The sequence below is a fragment of the Humulus lupulus genome, chromosome 4 (assembly GCF_963169125.1).
Source record: "Humulus lupulus chromosome 4, drHumLupu1.1, whole genome shotgun sequence".
Lineage (NCBI taxonomy): Eukaryota > Viridiplantae > Streptophyta > Magnoliopsida > Rosales > Cannabaceae > Humulus > Humulus lupulus.
This window is the reverse complement of record NC_084796.1, coordinates 122,259,104-122,284,223: the sequence shown is the minus strand read 5'-3', so window position 1 is coordinate 122,284,223 and position 25,120 is coordinate 122,259,104. Positions and strand designations below refer to the sequence as shown.

At 43.0% G+C, this 25,120-nt stretch overlaps 1 long non-coding RNA gene across 1 annotated transcript; it reads right to left on the bottom strand.

Moving 5' to 3' along the window:
* Positions 1-20,170: 20,170 nt before the first annotated feature.
* Positions 20,171-21,025, bottom strand: LOC133829143 (uncharacterized). The gene is made up of 3 exons (XR_009891569.1): positions 20,928-21,025; positions 20,735-20,851; positions 20,171-20,650 (listed from the first exon to the last, which is right to left on the bottom strand). It is a non-coding gene; the product is annotated as an uncharacterized LOC133829143 (long non-coding RNA).
* Between the last annotated feature and the right edge of the window lie 4,095 nt (positions 21,026-25,120).

The following is a 25,120-nucleotide window of genomic DNA, read 5'->3' as shown; positions in this document are numbered from 1 at the left end:
GGGACAAGGGAACATTGGTGCCTTTGTTGGGCTCAAGGGAGAAAAACTGGTAGGCAAGGGGGGCTGGCAGCTGTACCGAGTGGGCCTGGGGGGGGGGGGGGGGGGGGGGGGGGGGGGGAGGAGCTGCAGGTGGCACAGGCCCAGAGGCTGCAAGTGGTTGGGCTTTGATGGGCCTGGAGGGTGCAGTTGGGCGTGTGGGCTGAAGGAAAGGGGCTGGGCTGGAGCTGGGAAGAAGGCCCATGAGGTGGCTGAGGTTCAGGCCTAAGTGGCTGGGGAGGCCCATGGTGGCAGTTTTGGGGCTTCGGTTGGCAGCTGGACCGAGTGGGCATGGGGGGAGGGGGGGGGGGGGGGGGAGCTGCAGGTGGCACAGGCCCAAAGGCTGCAAGTGGCTGGGCTTTGATGGGCCTGGAGGGTGCAGTTGGGTGTGTGGGCTGAAGGAAAGGGGCTGGGCTGGAGCTGGGAAGAAGGCCCATGAGGTGGCTGAGGTTTAGGCCTAAGTGACTGGGGAGGCCCATGGTGGCAGTTTTGGGGCTTCGGCTGGGCAGGCCTCTCATAAGTGCCAATTTTTCCTTTCTTTTCCTTGAAAATGCCACCTTTTCCTTCATTTTTTTTCTTTTCAAGAGCAAAAATGCAACAAATTCTCTACAAAATAAACATAAATTACATTAAAATTAAATATTTTCAATAATAAACTATACAACATAGTTTTATGAAAATATTAATTAAAACTTAATTTACTTAAACATTTAAGCTCAAAAGTGCATCTTTTTACTTCTAACTAAACTCAATAATTCAAATAATTAAACTATAACAAATAACTATAAAAACACACAAAAATATATAAAATCAAAATAAACCCAATAAATTCAAAATTACTTAAAAACTTAATATATCAATTAAAAACTCAAGAATTAAGCAACAATTATCATATAAAATATGGTAAAATAACTCTATTTTGTAGAGTTATCACACTCTCAAACTTAATGTTTTGCTAGTCCTCAAGCAAAAGAAAATTAAAACACACATTTTTTTTATTGGTGATATAAAAAGGATTTTCTCAAAAATTGCACAATGAAAATAATTCTAAAAAATTATTATGAATAAAAGCTAAGCTTATGTAATTAATTAAATTGTCAATTTTTCTTTTAAGAAGAAGGTTTTCATTAAAATTATTTTTTACTTAAACTTATAGGAAATAAAAGTGTCATTGTTATGAAAAATGTAATTTTTGTTACAAGCAAAATCGACCCAATAATTAAAGACAAAGCTTAAAAATTATTCATATTTTTTGGAGAATTAAAGTCAAACTCAATCAAGATTTTTATCATTAAAAATGAAAAATATCACCTTTTTTTTTTTTGACTTTTTATGAAAATGAAAAATTTTGATTTTTTTAACAATACAACAATATATATTCAAACAAAACACAATAAACACATACTCTCCTAATGATAATAACCATATAAATTCGATACCCCCAAACATAATTTAAACATTGCCCTCGATGTGTTAAAACACAATTATAATATGAAAAGTAAAAGAGGCTAGAATTTAGAATAGTCATACCTTGATATGGTGCATCGCCAAGAGAGTAAAATATACAACAAACAAAAATTAAATCACACATAAAACAAACAAAACAAATAAAACACAAGTTATCAAGATCAATAGGAATCAAAGAGCTTGGTAAATAGGGTCCTCAAGGAGGATTTCATCAACTTCATCGGTTTTTAATTCTAAAACTGGTTTTAATTTTTGTCCATTAACTTTTAAAATATCACCATTGTTAGGATTTTCAATTTTGATAGCTCCATGTGGAAAAACAACTCGAACAATATAAGGACCGGTCCACCTAAAGCATAATTTTCCTGGGAATAAATGCAAATGAGAGTTGTATAAAAGGACTTTTTGAATTGGAGAAAAATATTTTCTCAAAATATTTTTGTCATGGTAAAATTTCATACGATCCTTATATTTTTTCTAATAATCATATGCATCATTCCTAATTTCGTCTAGCTCATTCAATTAAAGTTTTCTTTTCTCACCTGTCTTGTCTAAAGAAAAGTTTAACTGCTTAATTGCCCAAAAGGCTCTATGTTCTAACTCAACAGGTAAGTGGCATGCCTTCCCATACACAAGTCTGTAGGGTGACATGCCAATGGGTGTTTTGTACACCGTACGATACTCCCATAATGCATCGGTGAGTCTTAAGGACCAATCTTTCCTAGTTGGATTCACAGTTTTTTTCTAAAATGTGCTAATCTTCCCTATTAGACACTTCAACTTGACCACTAGTTTGTGGGTGATATGGTGTTGAGACTTTATGTGAAATGTCATATTGTTTCATCAAATGTTCAAATGGCTTATTACAAAAGTGTGTACCATTACCACTAATGATAGCACATGGTGAACCAAAATGGGAAAATATATTTTCTTTCAAAAACTGAAGCACAACTTTGCAGTTATTAGTGTGGCATGCAACAGCTTCAACCCATTTAGACACATAATCAAATCCAACAAAAATATAAAGATTACCAAAAGAGTTAGAAAATGGTCCCATAAAATCAATGCCCCAAACATCAAATATGTCAATAATAAGAATAGGATTTAAAGGCATGATGTTTTATTTAGTTAAACTTCCTAACTTTTGGCAACGTTCACAAGCTTTACAATAATCATATGTATATGAAAGATAGTAGGCCAATAAAAACCACATTGTAAAACTTTAGCAGTTGTTTTCTTGCCATTAAAATGTCATCCACATGCATGAATGTGACAAAAAGATATGATTTTAGATTGGTCACGATTTGGAATGCATCTTCTAATTATTTGACCAGGGCAGTATTTAAATAAGTAAGGATCATCCCATATAAAAAATTCACCTCAGAATAAAATTTCGATTTATATGCTTAGACCAATGAGATGGTATCTCTTTAGTGACCAAATAATTAACAATATCAGCATACCAAGGCAAGGAAGAAACATGCATCAATTGTTCATCAGGAAAAGTTTCAGTGATAGGAGTGGAATCATGTATAGTGTTGATGCTCATAATCTCATCAAGAGAAAATATGAGGCCGAGGCAAGGCCCTTGGGCCACCGCCATCTAGGGAAGCCATCGCACCATCATGACACGAGTCTGGGTTCGTTCCTCGTGGATTCGATGCCAGGTGGCCCACGTTGGCAAGGCATAGGTGCCAAGGCTCAGTAGCCTCGCGAGGCCCATCTCGCCCACGCACCTCACCTCGGCCATACGCGAGGCCCTCGTCTCGCGAAGCCTCCATCCGCGCCTCGCCTCGGCCATACGCGAGGCCCATCTCACGAGGCCCTCGTCTCGCGAGGCCTCCATCCACACCTCGCCTCGGCCATACGCGAGGCTCATCTCACGAGGCCCTCGTCTCGTGAGGCCTCCATCCGCACCTCACCTCGGCCATACGCGAGGTCCATCTCGTGAGGCCCTCGTCTCGCGAGGCCTCTATCCGCGCGCATCAGACCAGGGGCGAGGCCACCCATCTCGCGAGGCCTTCATCCGCGCGCATCAGACCAGGGGCGAGGCCACCATCTCGCGAGGCCAACACTCGGGCGAGGGGCCATGCGAGGGGTGGGCTCCTCCGAGGACACGACATATTGAGAGCCTCATATAACGAGGCAGAGCACTATATTGAAAGCATGCTTTGTGAGAGCTTCCGAGGAGGCTTGCGCACACCATCACATGGCCACTCAAGAGGAGGAGGGCCTCCTGAACAGCTAGGGAGCCACGCCATCAAGGGGGTCGTAAGGAGGGCGTCTCGTCACGCATCCTTAGACGTCTGCCAGGGCCACATGCCTATTGCCCAGACTCGTGAGTGACCTCGGGAGGCTTCAGGCATCTCATGCCAAGGACCCAAGATCTCCACCTCACACCAAGGGTCCCATTCCTTACACCTTGAGACCCCTATGCTTAGGAGATCCAGTACGAGTCGAATGGGACATACTTGTACGACCTAGTACTGAGTACGGATACCAGTGCCAGTGAGACTGTTGGGGTAAGAGTCATGGTCCGTATGTCTACGGCCATAGGTTAGAGCCGACACCACTACCTCCTGCGCCACTACGCCTGCCACCACTCATCAGACATGGGTACAGACAAGTAGTGGAGGCATTCTCCTGACACCTGCTCCTGTGTTGGATGTACGACCACAACCTCTGAAGCCACTCCCCTGACATAGTACTTATGTACCCTATGGTCTCCTGGACCACTATGTACCTAAGGCCATTAGAGCCTACTATAAAATGGACTCTAAGACCACCTGAAAGGGGGTTGGAAATTTTACTGTAGTAGAGGCTTGAGTGTGAATGAAAGACTGAATTCTCCATTAATGTTCTATCATTGTTCTTGAGTTATTGTTCAGGTTTTTACAACTTTCCAATTAGTGATCTTGATTTGATAATTTTTCCAACTCAACTTAGTTGATGAGTTCTCACCGTCAACAGTTTGGCGCCGTCTGTGGGAATGTTAGTTTCAATCTACTGTTCCACCATTGTTTTCGGCAAGAAGAAGATGCCAAGACGCTCAAAGCGACTGAGGGAGCCACGGGAGGTAAAGGTTCACCTGAACAGAGTCCAGCTGAAGGCCTCCATGAAGGACGCTCCTCCACCCAGAGACGTGGAGCCCCCGAAAGACCCTGAGGTTCACGGAGGTGATAGGGTGGCCTCGTCACCAGCCGCTCCACCTGGAGGAAGTCCTCCAAGAGCACCACCGGTAAACGCTGACGAGTTCCCTCCTCCAAAACCACCGCAGGCACCGAACTCCGGCCGGCAAGACCCGGGCCCTTCTGCCCGTAGGCATGATAAGCACCCCCGGGTCCACTCCGTGAGCTCGAGTTCAAAATCCCGGTTTTACGAAGAGGAAATACATGAGCTCCACCGTAAGAACCAAAGGTTGGAAACCACCTTGGAAAACATGCAAGAGGTCCTGAACGGCCTGCTGCAGGGTAAGTCAAGCGTAACCTTGCCTAAGAGGAAGGAGAAGGGCAAGGATGGGGTGGAGACCACTGTATCGGTAGATGATGGGAGAACCCGACATTCAACCAGTAACACCCCCCAAACGAAGCAACATGATCACCTCGAACCGCCTAAGCAGGCCCAGAAGCCAGCGCCGAGGACCAACGTTACCCCTCGCAATGAGGACGAGGTCACCTCTAAAAGAGCACCCTCAGACTTGCGGGAGGAGCTCAATAAGAAGAGGGTGGGCAAAGGGACCACGCCCCCTGTGGCGCCTCGAGAAGGCAAGGGAAAGGCGGATCTTAGCCCGTCCGCTTTGAGGGACACTCTCAGCAAGAGGAGGCAGGACCTAAACACGGAGATGAGGAGCCTGCGGAGCAAGATCGTCACCGCGTCAGGCGGCCAGGTTTTTGAGGAGGACTTCGACCATGAGTCGCCCTTTGTGAGAGAAATTCAGGCAATCCGACTCCCTGCCAATTTTAAGGAGCCCAATATGACCCCTTACGAAGGGAACACGGATCTGAAATACCACCTGGATGCGTTTAATGATCTGATGAAACTGAGGGGGATCGGAAGTGGTGCCAGGTGCCATTGCTTCGCTGTTACTCTGAAAGGACCCGCCTACAAATGGTTCAAAAGACTAAGGCCGGGGTCCATCAGGTCCTGGCAGCAGTTTTCTGACGAATTCCTCCAACAGCACCATGCCGTGCGGGACTACACGATGCCAGGTACCAGCCTGGCCAATGTGAAGCAAGGGGAGAATGATAGCCTGAAGAGCTACATTCACCGGTTCAATATGGAGGCCGCAAAAGTGGGGAGCCTAACGCGCCGAGAGTTAAAAATGGCCATTACCGCTGGAGTGCTCCCAGGAAGCAAGTTGTGGGACAACATGTTGAAGAGGGAAGTCACCGACTTAGATGACTTCTATGAGAGAGCGCAGAAGTACATCCGTGTGGAGGATGGCCACGCAAACCTAAAGGCGGGGAAGGAGGAGCCCCACGCGAAGCCCCCAACTAATGACGGATCGAATGTAGCAAAGAAGAAAAGGACGTACGATGGGTCAAGAGATGACCAGCAAAGGAAAACCAAACGAGGGGTGATCATAGGCAAGCGGCTTATACTTACTATACGAACCTCACAGATACCAGGGAGCATATTTACATCACCAACGAAGATCGAGTGCCCTTAAAAAAGCCCCCACCAATGAGAAAGGATCGGTCCAAAAGAGACCCTAGTAGATACTGCCAATACCACAAGGACATCGGACACACCACGGCAGAGTGTATCCATCTAAAGGAGGAAATTGAGGAGCTCATCTGCTGGGGACACCTGGGCAGCTATGTTAGGAGAGAAAGGCAAAGGCCAGAGGACGAGCCTGCGGCACCCCAGGCACAAGAGCGAGCCCCAAAAATACAGGGGGAGGTCCGAACCATTTTTGGAGGTCCAGGATTTGGGGGAGACTCTAGGAAGGGGCGAGATAGATATGCAAGAGAGGCTCGGCGAAGTCCGCCTCCCTGCATCATGAGTTTAGATCAGCGACCCCCAAAAAGTTTCTAGGGTGAAAACGACTCGATAATGTTCACTGAGGAGGACGCACGGGGGGTACACTTTCCCCACAATGATCCGCTGGTGCTGACAGTTCAATTGGCAAATATGCGTGTGCATCGAGTCCTAGTGGACAATGGGAGCTCAGTAGACATCCTATATTGCCCTGCTTTGGAAAAGATGGGACTGGGCATTCGTCATCTAAAGCCCTGCCAGTCGTCCCTATACAGATTCACAGGGGACTCAGTGCAACCCCTTGGAATGATCGAATTGACACTTACCATGGGGGAGCAACCCCGATAGACCACAGTTATGTCTAACTTTGTTGTAGTAGATTGTGCATCAGCTTTCAACACGGTATTGGGGAGACCCTCCCTAAGAGAATTGAAAGCCATAACTTCAATATATCACTTGGTTGTCAAGTTCCCGACTCCAGGAGGGGTCGCTAGTATGAAGGGGGAACAGAAGGAGGCGAGGGAGTGCTACAACACCTCACTCCGCGCGCCTGCGAAACCGCGGGAGCCAATGGCCATGGTGATACATGAGGCGCTATGTATGCCCACGGGGGGTCCGCAGGAGCTGGACCCTCGGGTCGTGGATGAGTCAAGAGCAGAACCAGTAGAAGAAGTAGAGGAGGTTACGGTGACGGAGGAACCCCTAAGGAAATTGAAGATAGGGAGAAGCCTGCAAGGTGACGTGAAGGAGGAGTTGATGAAATTTTTGAAAGATAATCTAGACGTGTTTGCATGGAGTCATGAGGACATGGTGGGCATAGACCCCAGTGTGATGTGCCACCACCTAAATATCTCCCCAGAAGCAAGACCCGTCAGGCAAAACAGGCGGGCGCTAGATCCAACAAGATACGCAGCATTAAAGGAGGAGGTTGACAAGCTGAAGGCCAACGGGTTCATCCGTGAGTCTTTCTACCCTGTGTGGGTATCGAACCCAGTACTCGTGCCGAAGCCGAATGGGAAATGGAGAACTTGCGTCGATTTCACGAACTTGAATAAAGCTTGTCCTAAGGACAGCTTCCCACTTCCCAGGATAGATCAGCTAGTAGATGCGACGGCAGGACATGAGTTACTGAGTTTCATGGACGCCTACTCAGGATACAACCAAATCCCAATGAACCCGGCAGATGAAGAGCACACGTCATTCATCACAGACAAAGGGCTCTACTGTTACAAGGTGATGCCCTTCGGGCTCAAAAACGCAGGAGCCACCTATCAGAGGTTGGTGAATAAAATGTTCGCCAACCAGATAGGAAGGAATATGGAGGTGTATATGGATGACATGTTAGTGAAGACCAAAGAAGCAGCAGAGCTCAACAAAGACCTTGGTGAGATGTTTGACACGCTTAGGAAATACCGGATGAAGTTGAATCCAGACAAGTGCACCTTCGGGGTATCCTCAGGAAAATTCTTGGGCTTCATGGTCAATTCCAGAGGCATCGAGGCCAATCCTGACAAGATAAAGGCACTAATAGAGATGAGCCCGCCAAAGAATAAGAAGGAGGTGCAGTGCCTAACGGGAAGGATGGCGGCCCTTAATAGGTTTATCTCAAGGTCCACCAACAAGTGCCTCCCATTCTTTGACATCCTCAAAGGGAGCAAAAAGTTCGCTTGGGATGAAAAATGTGAGGAAGCATTTGTCAAGCTGAAAGAGCATCTGGGGAAGCCACCCCTGTTGGCAAAGCCAGAGAAGGGCGAGAAGTTGTACCTGTACATGGCAGTGTCTGAGCATGCCATCAGCGCAGCCTTGGTTAAAGGAGAGAAGAAGCAACAACAACCCGTATACTATATCAGCAAGCGTTTGATAGACGCGGAGAACCGGTATCCAGAGATCGAAAAATTGGCCTATGCATTAGTAGTGGCTTCGAGGAAGTTGAGGCCTTACTTTCATGCACATACAATTGAAGTCCTGACAGATAGTCCTTTGAGGCAGGTCTTGCATAAACCTGAGACCTCAGGGAGGTTGATGAAATGGTCGATCGAGCTGAGTCAATTTGACATTGTATACACCCCAAGGGCTTCCATCAATGGACAGGTGCTGGCAGATTTTATAGTAGAGCTCACCCATCAGCCGAATGAAGGAAGGAATGAAGAAAGGGAGCAGTCTGTTATGGAGGAAGAGCTAGGAGGTTTAGAGGAGTGGAGTTTGCATGTTGATGGGGCGTCGAATGAAGGAGGATCAGAAGCGATCATCATGATGACTGGGCCCGAGGGACACAGTATGTATTGCGTAATCCGATTTGGGTTTGAGGCCTCCAATAATGAGGCAGAGTACGAAGCGCTCCTAGCTGGCCTGCGTTTAGCCCAGGAACTGAGAGTGACGCGCCTTCATATCTTCAGTGACTCTCAATTGGTAGTATGCCAAGTAAAGGGGGAGTACCAGGCGAGGGGACCCAAGATGGCAGCCTACTTGGAGAAGGTGAAGGGCTATCTGGGACGATTGGTGGCATATAACATAGAGCAAATCCCCAGAGAAAAGAATACCCATGCCGATACACTCGCAAAGCTGGCGTCTACCAAGGATGGTGATATCTTGGAGTCAATACCCGTGGAGTACTTACCCGAGCCCAGCATCGAAGGCGCCAACGTGCACATGATTAGTGTCCCAAGGGAGTCATGGACCGAGCCGATCAAGAGGTACCTGGAAGAAGGAACCTTGCCTGCAGACAAAAACGAGTCCCGGAGGTTGGTGTACAGAGCCGCAAGATACACCCTGGTAGATGGCGTCCTTTACAAAAGAGGATTCTCAATGCCACTCCTGCGGTGTGTAGAAGAAGAGGAAGTGTTGAAAGTGTTACAAGAGATACATGAGGGAGAGTGCGACAACCACGAGAGCGGACCCTCCACAGCCAGGAAGGCCATGAGACAAGGATACTACTGGCCCTCCATGGAGAGAGATGCGCATGACTTTGCCACGAGATGCGACAAATGCCAGAGGCACGCCAACTACCCTTGAAGACCCCTAAATGAACTGACCAGCATGACCAGCCCCTGGCCCTTCGCTATTTGGGGGATAGACTTGATCGGCGCTCTTCCAACAGGCGGGGGTGGAGCGAAATACGCGGTGGTGGCAGTGGACTATTTCACTAAGTGGGTAGAAGCAGAACCCCTTGTGAAGATAACCGCCAAGCACATCACCTCTTTCGTCAACAAATCCATTATTTGTAGATATGGAGTTCCCTACAAAATTATTTCTGACAATGGTACCCAGTTCGAGGGGGGAGCTTTCGATGAATATTGTAGGGAAAGGGGCATAAGGAGGAGTTTCTCCGCGGTTGTGCACCCCCAGGCCAATGGACAAGTGGAGGCCATAAACAGGGTCCTTAAGAAGAACTTGAAGACAAAGCTAGAGAAAACGAAGGGAGCCTGGGTAGATGAGCTACCAAATGTGCTGTGGGCTTACAGAACCACCCCACACACAACTACTGGGGAGTCCCCATTCTCCTTGGCCTATGGGTGCGAGGCCGTGCTCCCGGTTGAGGTGCGATTTGAGTCCCATAGGGTACAGGCATATGGAGACGAGGCCAACCGTGTAGCCTTGGCCGAAAGCTTAGACATGCTTGAAGAGAAGAGAGAAAAATCACAAATGAGGGTGGCGGTATACCAGCAGCGCGCCGCAAGGTACTACAATTCGAGGGTGCGAGAGAGAACCTTCAGAGTTGGCGACTTGGTGCTAAGGAAGGTACTCCCTAACACACGAGACCCAGGCGCAGGAGTGCTGGGGGCGAATTGGGAGGGGGCCTACCAGGTTGCTCAGTGTGTACCCCCGAACACTTACAAGCTGGCACGCATGGACGACACCATCATACCCCGAGCATGGAATGCGGAGCACTTGAGGAAGTACTACCAATAAGGCGCCCACGTCCGATGGTAAAAGAACAAGTGTTGCACACTGTCTTGATGTGATAGGGAGAAATCAAAGAGGTTACTTAGATAGCCTCCTGAGTAGGTGTGAGTCTTTTTATTTTTGTTTTCTATAAAAACCTTATATGTACCGTTGCAACTATCTGTATGAGACTATTTATTATGAATGTGATGAATGAAATTGCATGTTATGGGAGAAACTACTTGCAACCTCTTGTGTTATTTTCCTTCGCTACGTGGCATCAGCCAAAGTGTCTGCCGAAATAAATTTCACCAGACACTTGGGGGGCAGGATAGGAGCCGACAGCATGCGCCTAGCAAAGGGAACCTAAAAAGGGCCCTCTAACGAAGGGTCCTAAAAAGGACCCCTAGCCCTTCTAAAAAGGAGGCCCCTAAAAGGGACCCTCTACCAAGAGGACCCCTAGCCCTTCTAAAAAGGAGGCCCCTAAAAAAAAAAAAAAAAAAGGGACCCTCTACCAAGAGGATCCTAAAAAGGGCCCTCCATCAGGAGGAAGTGACCCAAAAACAAAGGGACCCCCTATACTAGGGCCTTAAACGAAGTCCTCACAAGGCATCCCTTGGGATCACAAGGATTAGCTACCCTTGTGAACACCAAGGGAGGCCATAGGGACTTACAAAAAAAATATATGGTGACGATAATAATAATAAGCCTAGAGCGGCCACCAAGCCGCCTAGCCAAAAAGGGTCCCAAAGGAGACCCTTGCAAAAATAGTACTATGAATAACGACGAGAAGGACTCTTCTCGGAAAGAAATAATAAGCGCGCGCAAGAAAAACATAAAAGGATAACTAGGACCCAAGGGGTCAAAATATCCTTATAGAAGCAACCAAGAGGCACCAAAAGAGGTCTCAGTGAACCCTCTCGTATGGGCTCCAAAGGACCTCCAGCCTGGTAAATAAAAGAGGGGAACCAACCAAACCCCATCATGCAGGCTTAAAAGGGCCTCAAATGCAGTAGAACAAGAAATAAACAGCAACACATGTATTTATACATTAGAAAAAAGAGTTCTTAAGATAGTACAAGAGTTACCAAAAGAAAAGTAGCAGTGATAATGATATTACAAAGTTAAAAGTAAAAAAAAAAAAAAAAAAAAAGCAAGACTACTTCAAGGCCTCCTATGGTGGGAACTCCACAAGGCCGCTCGGGCAACGGCCTGTTCGCCAAAAGAGGAGAAGTTGAAGTTGGGATCCTGCCTCCACACATTGTAAAGAGCACGATCTATAGACCTGCGCTCAGTGGTGATCCTCTCCGCCTCCAAGGAAGCCCTCGCCGCCTCCAAGGAAGCCCTCTCCACCTCTAAGGAAGCATTCCTCTCCTGCGCTAACTGTAGTTCGGCCCTAAGGGCCTCGACTTCGGTCTCCAGTTGAGTAACCCTCTCCTGCGACGCAGCCGCAGTGGCCTTGGCCCCCTGGAGCTCGCGCTCCAAGCGTCTAGCCTTGCCCTTTAGCTCCTTGATCTTGGCCTTCGCTTTCTCCCTCTTTGAGAGCAAGTTGGCAGACTTAGTCCGGGCCTTGGACAACTTGACCTTGGTCTCGTTAAACTCATTTTCGAGCTCCTGGACCCGAGTTGTAAGATAGTCCCTCTCAGCAGTAGATGCGAAGAGGGTGCTAGACGTGTCGGCATACCGAAGAGACACAGTGTAGATCTGCACAAAAAAGTCAATGGCGTCAGCAATAAGTAACAAAAAGAAAAACACATGTACATCTATACATAATACTAATCAACGCAAGGTGCAAGAACTCACCCAGGTCGCAGCGCTCCTTAGGGTGTCCCCAAGGTCTGGTTGAGTCACATTCCCTAGACCCCTCCAGTCAGAGACAAGGAGGCCCGAGGCAATTTGAATGTAACGCTGCGCATAAGATGAGGCCATCCTAGTCACCCAAGGCTCCGCCTCCATACTAGGAGCATCTTGTTGGACAGGGACGGACGACCCGCTCGCCGAAGCAGAAGGGGGCGCACGGAAGGAGAAAAACTGAGACCCTGGTAGATTAAAGGGGGCCTCCGCAAGGTCGATGAAACCAGCCCCCGGTGAGCCAACATCATGAGGGACCTGAAGGAAGGCGTCACAGCCATCAAGGCCAGGGGGAGCATAACATCCCGCTGCGGCCTGCGGGTCCAGAGATTGAAAGGCCATGTCCTGGTCATGGGAACCATAGGGGGGGCATCCCCCAGGGGACAGGGGATGCTGATGAGATCCACCACATTCGAGGGGGGAATCCTCCATCTCCTCCTCGGCCTCACCGTCGTGTAGGGACGGCTCAGCCGGCATAGCCATAGCCTTCTTAGACCCAGTAACTAACCACAGGAGCTTGGGGTCAGAGACCGGGGACAGTTGGTGGCGGTTGAGGTTCGCCACAGTAAACAGGACCGCCGCCTTCTTCAGGGCGGAGTCTGCATTAATGAGGTTGTTTATGGCCTCCGCCTCCGGCCCAATGACCGAGGGATCAGCAAATTGCCCTGCATGATCCACGCCAATGTCAGTACAAGCAAGAGTACGAAACAATAAGTTCTAATAAGAAGAAAAGAAAGACGAGGGTACTTACTAGGGCCGGCGCGAAAGTCTTCACGAACAGAGAGAGGACCCTCTACCCAGAAAAAGTCTTGTTTCCAAGGCCCTGTGTTGGACAGTGAGCCCTCAATCAAGGGGAGCTCGTTGTTGGCCTTCTACAGGTAGTAAAAGCCCTTGGACTTGTGCACTGCCATGAGGTTATACAAGGAATGCACCTCTTGCGCCATCGGGGCGCGTTTGACGTTTCCCTTGAACCAAATGAAAAGGCAACTTAAAGTCAACCAACTGTTGGGTGACAGTTGAAGAGGGGCCAAGTCGAAGTAGTTGAGAACCGCCACGAAAAACGGGTGCAAAGGAATGGTGCCACCCGCCATCAAAATCTGCTCACTCAAAGCCACAAAACCCTTCTCAGGGTGGTCGGCCCGGCAGGCCTCTTGAGGAGCATAAAGGGCATATTCTGGAGCAACACGGTAGTGCTTCACGATCTCCTTCAATTTTTTCGGAGACACATGTGACACTAGACTGGACGCCAGTAGAGGGGCGTCGTCCTCTTCCTGGACGAACACCTGTCTGCGTGCTTTCGGCATATCTGCAAAATCAAAAGAAAGATGTGACGAAGAGGCAGAACACTTAACCCTCCATTTCTTCTTCCTAGCAAGAGTTTTCCATCGAGGGAGCGATGGCGAAAGCACTAAGCTAGGATAAAGTGAGACTAGGGGCTGGGGAGAGGAGCTAGCAGCCCCATGACCGTCATCAGGCGAGAAGGGAGTGGGAGGTTCCGGCGGAAGGTGTCCCTCCATAAATTCTAACTCCCACCGCAATTCAAAAAGGGTCGTCCTAAGACGCGCTATATGGTTACTAAGGTCTGGGGGTGAAGGTCCTCCATCTCCTCTCGACACCGAGTCAATTTCGCTCTCCAACACCCAAATTTTACGCCTAAGTTCGGCCATGCACTCAAGGTGGTGGATGCGGGCTTGCCTTAAGGAGTCATAGTCCTGGTGAGGGTTGTCCTCAGGGGACTCTGAGTCTGAGGACAGGTCAATAAACTCAGCCCTTGGGGGTATGTCGGACGGGTCGTCACTGGCCATGAAACCACGTCCCAACAGCAAAAAGGGGCTCACGTATAAACGAGGGGAAGGCTACAAAACACAAAGGAATGGGCTTAATACCTCTAGATGCAAACGCCCTAAATGGCCTACTACAGGATATAAAAAAAAAAAACAAAGAGGAGGGGTGTGCATATGGTCAAACTCACTACAAGCTCAGACTAATGTACCCCATCCCAAGTACTGCTAGTTTGGACCCGATAAAATATATATATATATAAGGGAGAAGGAAAGAAAATATACCTCAAGCGATTAAGAGAGTGAAGTTGGGGTCCAAAGGAGGTCGGAGAGCGAAAAGCACCAAAGAGTAAAAAATGCACGTCTGCAAGAATGAACGAGAAAGATGTGTTAGTCATAAAATAGACACACCAAGAAATTAGCTCATATGTAAAAAAAAATGATGATGAAATGAAGTGAAAAAATATATAAGACAAATAAAAGGAACTATGGTGAAAATGAGGTTGTGAGGGATTGAACCCCTCACCTCTTGAAAAAAGAAGGGCTCTCCAAACCAATAAGCCAAAGGAGTAAGGTGAAAATATTAGGCCATGCATGAGGACCTATTTATAGGAATCAAGGTGAATAGTCTACAAGAGCACCTAAAGGTACTCTCCTAGACTAGGGCGCAAGTGTTGATGCTCATAATCTCATCAAGAGAAAATATGAGGCCGAGGCAAGGCCCTTGGGCCACCGCCGTCTCGGGAAGCCATCGCACCTTCACGACACGAGTCTGGGTTCGTTCCTTGTGGAGTCGATGCCAGGTGGCCCACGTTGGCAAGGCATAGGAGCCAAGGCTCAGTAGCCTCGCGAGGCCCATCTCGCCCACGCACCTCACCTCGGCCATACGCGAGGCCCTCGTCTCGCGAAGCCTCCATCCGCGCCTCGCCTCGGCCATACGCGAAGCCCATCTCACGAGGCCCTCGTCTCGCGAGGCCTCCATCCACACCTCGCCTCGGCCATACGCGAGGCCCTCGTCTCGCGAGGCCTCCATCCACACCTCACCTCGGCCATACGCGAGGCCCATCTCGCGAGGCCCTCGTCTCGCGAGGCCTCCATCCGCGCGCATCAAACCAGGGGCGAGGCCAACACATGGGCGAGGCCACCCATCTCGCGAGGCCTTCATCCACGCGCATCAGACCAGGGGCGAGGCCACCATCTCGCGAGGCCAACACATGGGCGAGGCCACCCATCTCGCGAGGCCACCCCTCTCGCGAGGCCTTCATCCGCGCGCATTAGACCAGGGGCGAGGCCACCATCTCGCAAGGCCAACACTCGGGCGAGGGGCCATGCGAGGGGTGGGCTCCTCCGAGGACGCGACATATTGAGAGCCTCATATAATGAGGCAGAGCACTATATTGAAAGCATGCTTTGTGAGAGCTTCCGAGGAGGCTTGCGCACACCATCACATGGCCACTCAAGAGGAGGAGGGCCTCCTGAACAGCTAGGGAGCCACGCCATCAAGGGGGTCGCAAGGAGGGCGTCTCGTCACGCATTCTTAGACGTCTGCCAGGGCCACATGCCTATCGCTCAGACTCGTGAGTGACCTCGGGAGGCTTCAGGCATCTCATGCCAAGGACCCAAGATCTCCACCTCACACCAAGGGTCTCATTCCTTACACCTTGAGACCCCTATGCTTAGGAGATCCAGTACGAGTCGAATGGGACATACTTGTACGACCTAGTACTGAGTACGGATACCAGTGCCAGTGAGACTGTTGGGGTAAGAGTCATGGTCCATACGTCTACAGCCATAGGTCAGAGCCGACACCACTACCTCCTGCGCCACTATGCCTGCCACCACTCATCAGACATGGGTACAGACAAGTAGTGGAGGCATTCTCGTGACACCTGCTCCTGTGCTGGATGTACGACCACAACCTCTGAAGCCACTCCCCTGACATAGTACTTCTGTACCCTATGGTCTCCTGGACCACTATGTACCTAAGGCCATTAGAGCCTACTATAAAATGGACTCTAAGACCACCTGAAAGGGGGTTGGAAATTTTACTGTAGAAGAGGCTTGAGTGTGAATGAAAGACTGAATTCTCCATTATTGTTCAGGTTTTTACAGCTTTCCAATTAGTGATCTTGATTTGATAATTTTTCCAACTCAACTTGTTGACGAGTTCTCATCGTCAACATATAGTTTCAACAACTAGTCTAGATAAATGATCAGCAACAACATTTTCAGATCCATTTTTATCACGTATTTCTAAATCAAATTTTTGTAAAAGCAGGATCCAACGAATCAAACAAAACTTAGCATCTTTTTTCGATAAGAGATATTTTAATGCAGCATGATCAGAATAAACAATAATTTTAGACCCTAACAAATAAGATCTAAATTTCTCCAATGCAAAAACAACAGCAAGCAATTCTTTTTCGGTTGTGGAATAATTTAATTGTGTATCATTCAAGGTTTTGCTAGCATAGTAAATTACATGAGGTAATTTTTCAAGTCTTTGTCCTAAGACAGCACCTATAGCATAATCAGAAGCATCACACATTATTCCAAAAGGTATTTTCCAATCAGGAGGTCGAATATTGGGTGCAGTAGTCAAAAGATTTTTTATTTTATCAAAGGCAACATGACAATCATTATTAAAGACACAAGCATTTTCTTTTCCAAGTAAATGGCGTAAAGGCTGAGAAATTTTGCTAAAGTCTTTTATAAATCTCCTGTAGAAACCGGCATGGCCTAAGAATGATCTAATTTCTTTCACAGTTTTAGGTGGGGGAAGTTTTGAAATAAGATCAACTTTAGCTTTATCAACTTCTATTCCCTCAGATGAGATTATATGACCTAAAACAATTCATTTTTTAACCATAAAATGACATTTTTCCCAGTTAAGCACAAGGTTTTTCTCTTTGCAATGAATCAAAACAAGTGAAAGATGGTGCAAACATTCAACAAAGGAAGAACCAAACACAAAAAAATCATCCATAAACACTTCAAGAAATATTTCAACCATGTCAGAAAAAATTGAAATCATACACCTTTGAAAAGTCGCAGGTGCATTGCATAATCCAAAAGGCATGCGACGATAGGCAAAAGTTCTGAAAGGGCATGTAAATGTAGTCTTTTCTTGATCTTCTGGGGCAATGGGGATTTGATTTTACCCCGAATATCCATCAAGAAAGCAATAATATGCATGGCCAGCTAAACGTTCAAGCATTTGATCAATAAAGAGTAATGGAAAATGGTCTTTTCTAGTAACATTATTCTGATTTCTATTGTCTATGCTCACTCTCCACCCTGTTTGTACTCGAGTAGGGATTAATTCATTTTTCTCGTTTTCAACAACTGTGATCCCAGACTTTTAAGGCACAACTTGAACTGGACTAACCCATTGACTATCAGAAATAGGGTAAATGATACATACGTCTAATAATTTTATGACCTCTTCTCTAACTACTTCTTTCATATTTGGATTTAGCCTTCTTTGACATCCCCAGGAGGTTTTAGCATTCTCTTCTAAATGGATTCTATACATACATATGGATGGGCTAATTCCATTAATGTCTCCAATGGTCCAACCTACGGCTTCTTTATGTTTTCTAAGGACATCTAACAATTTTTATCTTCTTGCTCTTTATCTAAGGTGGATGCTATGATAACAGGTAGGGTTTCAGACTCTCCTAGAAAAGCATATTTTAAAGTTTCTGGCAAAGATTTAAGGTCTAACTTTGGAGAGTCAGAAATTGATTGAGCATGATCTAAGGGTGAAAAAGTTTCATTTAAGGGTATAGACTCTAGCAAAGAATTCACATCATCATTAGAATCATCAACATGCAAGTTCATACCAAAGTATTTTTCCCAAATTTTCACAAGAATCATCCATGACCGTCCCAAATTTTCTTTTTATCTCTCTTTATATATATATATAAATATAATTTGTATATTTTTGTATATATAGTTTTTTTTTTAAGCACAAAAATTAAATATCTAGTAGAAGAATTCACTAACCTTGAGATAAATTTCGTTTCCTTTCTTGCAACTCCTCAGAAACGGCGCCAAAAACTTGATGAACCCTAAACGGGTATGTTTTAAATATTTATAACTCGCAAGCGCACAAATTGTATATGAAGTATAGTGTCCGTGTAAGCACAAGATTAAACCTAGAGGAGTTCTCTAAAATCAAAAAGAAAACTATTTTAAATCAAAATTAATAAATTCTAACCTAGCTCCAAAGATTGATGAGATTTAATGTCATGAACATAAAATAAAATATTTAAAGTAAAGTTATTTAAGAGAATAAAAATAAACCAATTATGATTGGAAAATAAGTTGTAAAAGAAAGATTATTAAGATACTAGAATCCACAAAATGTAAGTTTAATAATACTTATTAGTATATTGATTCCCAAGTTTTTGTGATAGTTAAAATAAGTCAAACTATCATTTTTTTCAAATAGATTTATAATTTTAAGCACAAACTATTTCTAAAAAGATAGGATTTTTCTTCACTTATCAAAAAAATATAATTTCAAAGTATTTAATATGAATCAACCTAATGAAACAACAAAAAATCAAGTAACATTATTTATAAGTCAAAACATAGTATTTTGTTCTAAGCATTGGATGTGTACAATTTAATGACACATGTTACACAAAGAATATTATGTTTTGCAAAATGAAGAACAAAGTGCAATATTATCTAACATTCCAAAATATGAGATATTAAAGATGAAAGACATATATGAAGAAGAAAAATCCATAAACCTTGTTGCATTACAAGGGAAATCAGCATACAACATAAATATTATCTAGTTACAAGTTGCTTCATCATGATCTTAATAATCTTATGAAAATAATTAGAAGCACAAAACTAGAATAGAAATTACAAAATAAATAAAATACATACTTGAAAATGCTCTTGAAAAAACACCAAAATGGAAGAGAGAATGGTAGAGAGAAAATGGTAGAAAAGAAGATGGTAACCAAAAATTAAGCACCCTAAAATGGTCTTGAAATTGGATATCTATAGCCAAAATGAGAGCATTAAAATAATAAACTTAAATTGATTAGATTAATTAAATAAAGTAATTATGGCAAGTAGGGGTAAATTTTAGGGTGTCATGATGAATTTTTTAGCGAAAATGTGTAGATAAGTTGGGTAAAAAAATGGCAATTTTGGAAAAAAGGGACAAGGGAAAACTGGTGCCTTTGTTGGGCTCAAGGGAGAAAAAATGGCAGGCAAGGGGGGTAGGTGGCTGCTGGCTGGCAACTGGGCCGAGTGGGCTTGGGGGGGAGGAGGCTGCAGGTGGCGCAGGCCCAAAGGCTATAGGTGGCTGGGCTTCAGTGAGCCTGGAGGGTGCAGCTGGGCATGTGGGCCGAAGGAAGGGGGCTGGGCCGGAGCTGAGAAGAAGGCCCGTGAGGTGGCTGAGATGAGCAGCTTGTGGCTGATGGCATGACTGGCTGAGGTTCGGGCCTAAGTGGCTGGGGAGGCCCATGTTGGCAGTTTGGGGGGTTTGGTTGGGCAGGCCTCTCATAAGTGCCAATTTTTCCTTTCTTTTCCTTGAAAATGCCACCTTTTCCTTCATTTTTTTTCTATTCAAGAGCAAAAATGCAACAAATTCTCTACAAAATAAACATAAACATTAAAACTAAATATTTTCAATAATAAAATAATCAAAATAGTTTTATGAAAATATTAATTAAAACTTAATTTACTTAAACATTTAAGCTCAAAAGTGCATATTTTTACTTCTAACTAAACTCAATAATTAAAATAATTAAACGATAACAAAATAACTATAAAAACACACAAAATATATAAAATCAAAATAAACCCAATAAATTCAAAATTACTTAAAAACTTAATAAATCAATTAAAAACTCAATAATTAAGCAACAATTATCATATAAAATATGGTAAAATAACTCTATTTTGTAGAGTTATCAGCAGCGTATATATTGCACTAAGTTACAAAGCCTCTCTCTCTAAAAATCTGAACCCCCACAAGTTTCCATTATTTGTCCAATAGCAACAGTATCACCATTTTCTGCCAATAATCTAGACTTCTGATTATCCTACAGGCTCAAGATGAGGAAAATAATAATATTTATGTCATAATAGATATTTTCTTCAATAATAATATAAATAGGTGAAGAATAAAATACTTTTGAAGAAATTAAAGACTCGTTTACCACCTCCATTGGTGTAGGGGTCTCACTTGATGGTGAAACTATCGTAGGCAAACTCACTTCACTTCCTTTTAATGATGAAATTTGATTTGCTAATTCTGTAAACTTTGTCAAAAACAACTCTCATTCTCGTTCTTGTTCTTCTCTTTCTCGTTCTTCTCTTTCTCTTTTTCGTTCTGCTTCAAATTGTTCAGCTTGACTACGTAGTCTTTGCTCAAACGATTGCTCTAACTTTTTAAAGTCATCTAAGTATTTTTGCGATTGGTGTTGTTGAAATTGAAATTGATATTGTTGAAGTCCACTAAAACCTCCTGCTGGCTTCAAAAAGTAGTCTCTTTGTGTAACGCCACGACTTTGGCCTCTTACTCTACCAGGATGCTCCTTTTTCCCTAACACTTGTGTCAATATATCGTTTGTCCCAACCTCTACAAGTGTCCCCTCGTTTCTTTGATCTAGAAGGTCATCCTGCGATATTTAATTTCAGAAATTTAGTAATAAAATATAATGAAGGATAAAAAAGAATCCAAGTTCATATAGTTTACAACATACAATGGCATCTCCTATAAGCTTGTCACGTTCATTTACATAATTTCCCGATGCATCTTTCCTTGCCTCCTTCCAAAGTATAGATCGGTCTATTGGCTCATCTGTGCCTAATTTAGTTTGCTATAACAAAATAAAAATCAATTAGGTGTATATAAAATAATTACAAAATTAAAAATAGTAGTAAAAGCTCACTTACAAGGTCAAATTCTATTTCTTTATAACTGCGTCGTGATGAACGATGAGGATACTCCAAAGCAGCACGCCTCTCTTTTTGTTTTTTACTAAATTCCTAATCCAATTGGAATAATTTAACTTTTCAATAAATTAATATATGAATTAAAAAATTGAAACTTGGTATTGTACACTTACTTGAAATTCTTTGTCCGATGGCTGATGTCCAAATTGTAGTAGTGAATGTTGATTGTCGAGTGTATGAACTTAACACCACTAATCGAGGCTCACCAAAAGTTGTTAGAGGATCTTCTGGTGGCCCATGCCCGTAGTGACTGACCTGGTAGCCACTCCTGGTCCGAGGGCCAGAATCCTATACCGGGGAGATGGGTGAGTAAGGATAGCCTCTCAGGATGTGGTCTCCTACGAGGACACCCTCGCCTCGAGAATAAACCTAGGGATGTGGCCTCACTTGGAGACACCCACGTCTTGGCCAGATTGGGTTGCTTGGAAGAGTTCACACTCTGATAACCTCATGACTTGCTTTGTCACCAATTACTCCTAATTGCCACGTGTCTGATGGTGAAAACACGGACAACAGATACCTTCCATTTGAGTATAGCCTTTGGCTACAAGCCTTTCCTTGAAAGTCTCTACTTTCCCATATGTACCTTTTTTCTTCTTGAAGATCTTGGTTCATGACTTCTTGCCATTTTCCTTTTTCAGGATTTTCCATTTTCATTAAAGGTTAATGGATTGTCCTTATCAGTGTCTGGTACAAGGACATGTTCTTCATGTTCATAGTGAACAGGTTGCTAACAATCCTTCTAGTATGACGTCGTACAGGGGATGTTTTTTAGGAACTGTTGTTTCTTTTGTTTATTTATCATTTGGTAACAATGATGATGGATTTGGATTTATATGATCAAATGTGAGTTCCTCAAGAACTACTTTTCTCCGAGGCTTATAATATACTATATAGTCATGTTAAAGGAAGGTTGCATTTGTAGACACAAATACCTTTTAGTCATTGGGACTATAAAAACAACCACCTCTTGTCTTTGGAGCGTAGCCAACAAATATGCACACTTCAGACCTTGAGTCTAGTTTATCTAACATAGGTCTAAGAACATAAGTTGGACACCACCATATATGGAAATGGTGCAAACTAGGTTTGGTGTCGTTCCATAACTCTAAAGGTATCTTGCTTATGGACTCAGATGGGACTACATTGAAAATGCACATCACTGTTTGAAGTGCATAACCCTAGAATGTGAGTGGAAGAGATGAGTAGCTTAACATAGACCTAACCATTTCAATTAAGGTATTGTTTCTCCTTTCTGAAACACCATTTTGTTGTGGTGTTCCTAGTGTTGTGAGTTGGGATAGAATGCCATGCTCCATATTGGAATCCTTGAATTCTAAATCCAAGTATTCTTCACCAAGATCTGATTGTAGTGTTTTAATAGATTTACCTAATTGCTTCTTAGCTTTAGCTTTTAAATCTTTGAACTTGCCAAAAGTTTCAGACTTCCTAAGCATTAGCTAAGTATGACCATATCTTGAGTGATCATTAATGAACGTGACGAAGTAATCATAACATTCTCTAGCTTGTATATTGATTGGACCACATACATCACTATGTACAAGCTCTAGTGGTTTTTTGGCTCTATTTCCCTTTGCTGAGAATGGTTTTTTGGTCATTTTTCTCTCTAGACAGAATTCACAAACTTGAAGAATTCCAACTTTTAGTTTCCTGAAAGGTCCATCTTTTGTTAACCGGTTTAAATAGTCCAGATTAATATTACTTAATCATAGATGCAAAAGATATGTGTCATCTTCTTGAGAAACCTTTTGTCTTTTGTTACCTTTTGGATTTTATACTTTAAATAACTCATAATTATTTAACATTCTTTTAGTTGGTTCAAGCATATACATTCTGTTACATACTTTTGCATGAAAAATATTGAAACATTTCTTTGAAAGAATAATCATATTATTACTAAAAGAAATACCAAAATTATGTTCATGCAATAAAGATAAAGAAATTAAATTTCTAGAAAAACCATGAATAAAGTAAACATTATTCAAAACAAGAAATTTATTTCCAAAGTTTAAACGGAATGTTCCTAATGCTATAGCTTAAATGAGTGTATCACTTCCAACCCTCATTGTCACCTCTCAATTTGCAAGCTCCCTTGATGAATCTGTTGGGAATTCTTATACAGGAACTTTATTTATTTTCATGTAGATCTAATATTAAACAAATTAATATGAGATAACCTAGAACATTTTTCTAAAATTGAATTCAAAGAGAAATAATGATAAGAATACTTACATTATACGAAGCGAAATAATAGAGTCATTCATTCAGTTTCTCTAACCCCTGTATCCTTTCTGTCGCAGAGTATTACCAAGAAACTGAATCGATCTTTAATTTTCTTCACAGCCTTCCAAAGTATCATTAGAATCACCTAGACTAGGGTGAGAAATTCTCAACACATGAGATAGATACAGAGAGAAGAAGAGAAAGAATAATGAGGCATAGAAAAGGACTTGTGTTTAGAGAGAATCTAAAACCTGTCAGAAAACCAGTGTCTGTCATCTGATTTCAACTCTCACTTAACATTCCTTTTATAGACTCAATTAGGTCATTTATTTAATTAAAAAATCAATAAAATAATAGCCAATAATCAGCCCTAGGTCGAAATTATCATGGGCTTTAAGCCCGTGAAATTTCCCATTTGATTATAAGCTCATTGGACTTAAAATCAATGCATGTATTATTTTCTATTGATTTAATTAATTAAATAATTATTTAATTCCTTTATCAAATTAATTATTTATAATTTTAACATTGATTTAAACTTATAAATTAATTTCGATACCAATTTATCTTAATTAATAAATCTGACCTGATTTCTCTTTTCTTCTCAAAATTACATAACTTTGTGAAACTATCCAAAATTGACATAGTCAACTTTGATAATTCTAATTGATAATTAAATAAATTAATTTATACTATCTAGATGATTTTATCCAAGGTACAGTGGGGACAATAGGCTTATGAAATCAAGCTCCAATAAGTTATCATAAATCTAACAAATAAATTTACTAACTTATTAATTCCTCATGACTCCACTAAAAACTCAAAATTGCACTCTTGAATTCATAGAATGGTCTATAATAAATATAGATATGCTATTAATTATCTATTGTTACAACCATAATTGTCACTCAATCCTCTATAGACTGTCTATAGTGAGATGAGACTAAAATACCGTTTTACCCCTCATTGTATTTTATCCTTAAAACACTTAGTTCTTTGTAAATGATATTTCAGTAAACTAATTTAATTACTGAAATGAGATCTCTATCATTTAACACCTTGAACCAAACTAAAAGGAAACCATCGTTTCACTTCTTCATCAGAAGTTACAGATGTTCATATCTATGATTAACACTCCCACTCAATTATACTACCGAGTTCCCAAGATGTAAGTATGGGCTAGTCCGTAGGGTAAGCTGATAATGAACAAGTCAAATAAATCAAATATTACAATCAGTTAGAATACTAACCACTCAGAATTGAGATTGAATTGACCTATGGTCAACTATATGATATGACTAGAATAGATCATAATGGTATGTTTACTTATCCTATCAACTGTCAATATCGGTCCAGTCCGATGTAACAAATACATCTGATCTTATCTACTTTGCTAATGTTCTAGAAAGAACATAACACCACAATGTGTAAGTAGATGATATCGTAGATTGGCAAGTCATTGTAAATCATGTGCACTGACTAATCTTAGGACTAACTTATTTTGAACATATAATCATATTTATATTTCACTGTGATTATGTCACTATAAATACGATTAGCTATATGCTCGGGATTTAATAGAAGTTTATATTAAAATAATAATCATGAAAATAAAACATGTGAGCAAAGTGATTGACAAAATCAAAAAATTATTTCTATTCTCTTATTGATAATAAAATAAGATTACAAAGAAATTTGGGTTTTAATTAGGGCATAAAACCCTAACAGAATCAAGTATCTACAAAAGAAAAAAAGTATGGTTAGTTGCTCCTAAATCAATGACCTAGCATGACATATCGTCTTCCACTACACGAGCTTCAAGTATAGGTAAATAAATTTTACCTTTTTTTTTTCAGCTCAACAAGATACTTGTTACAATTTCTCTTCCA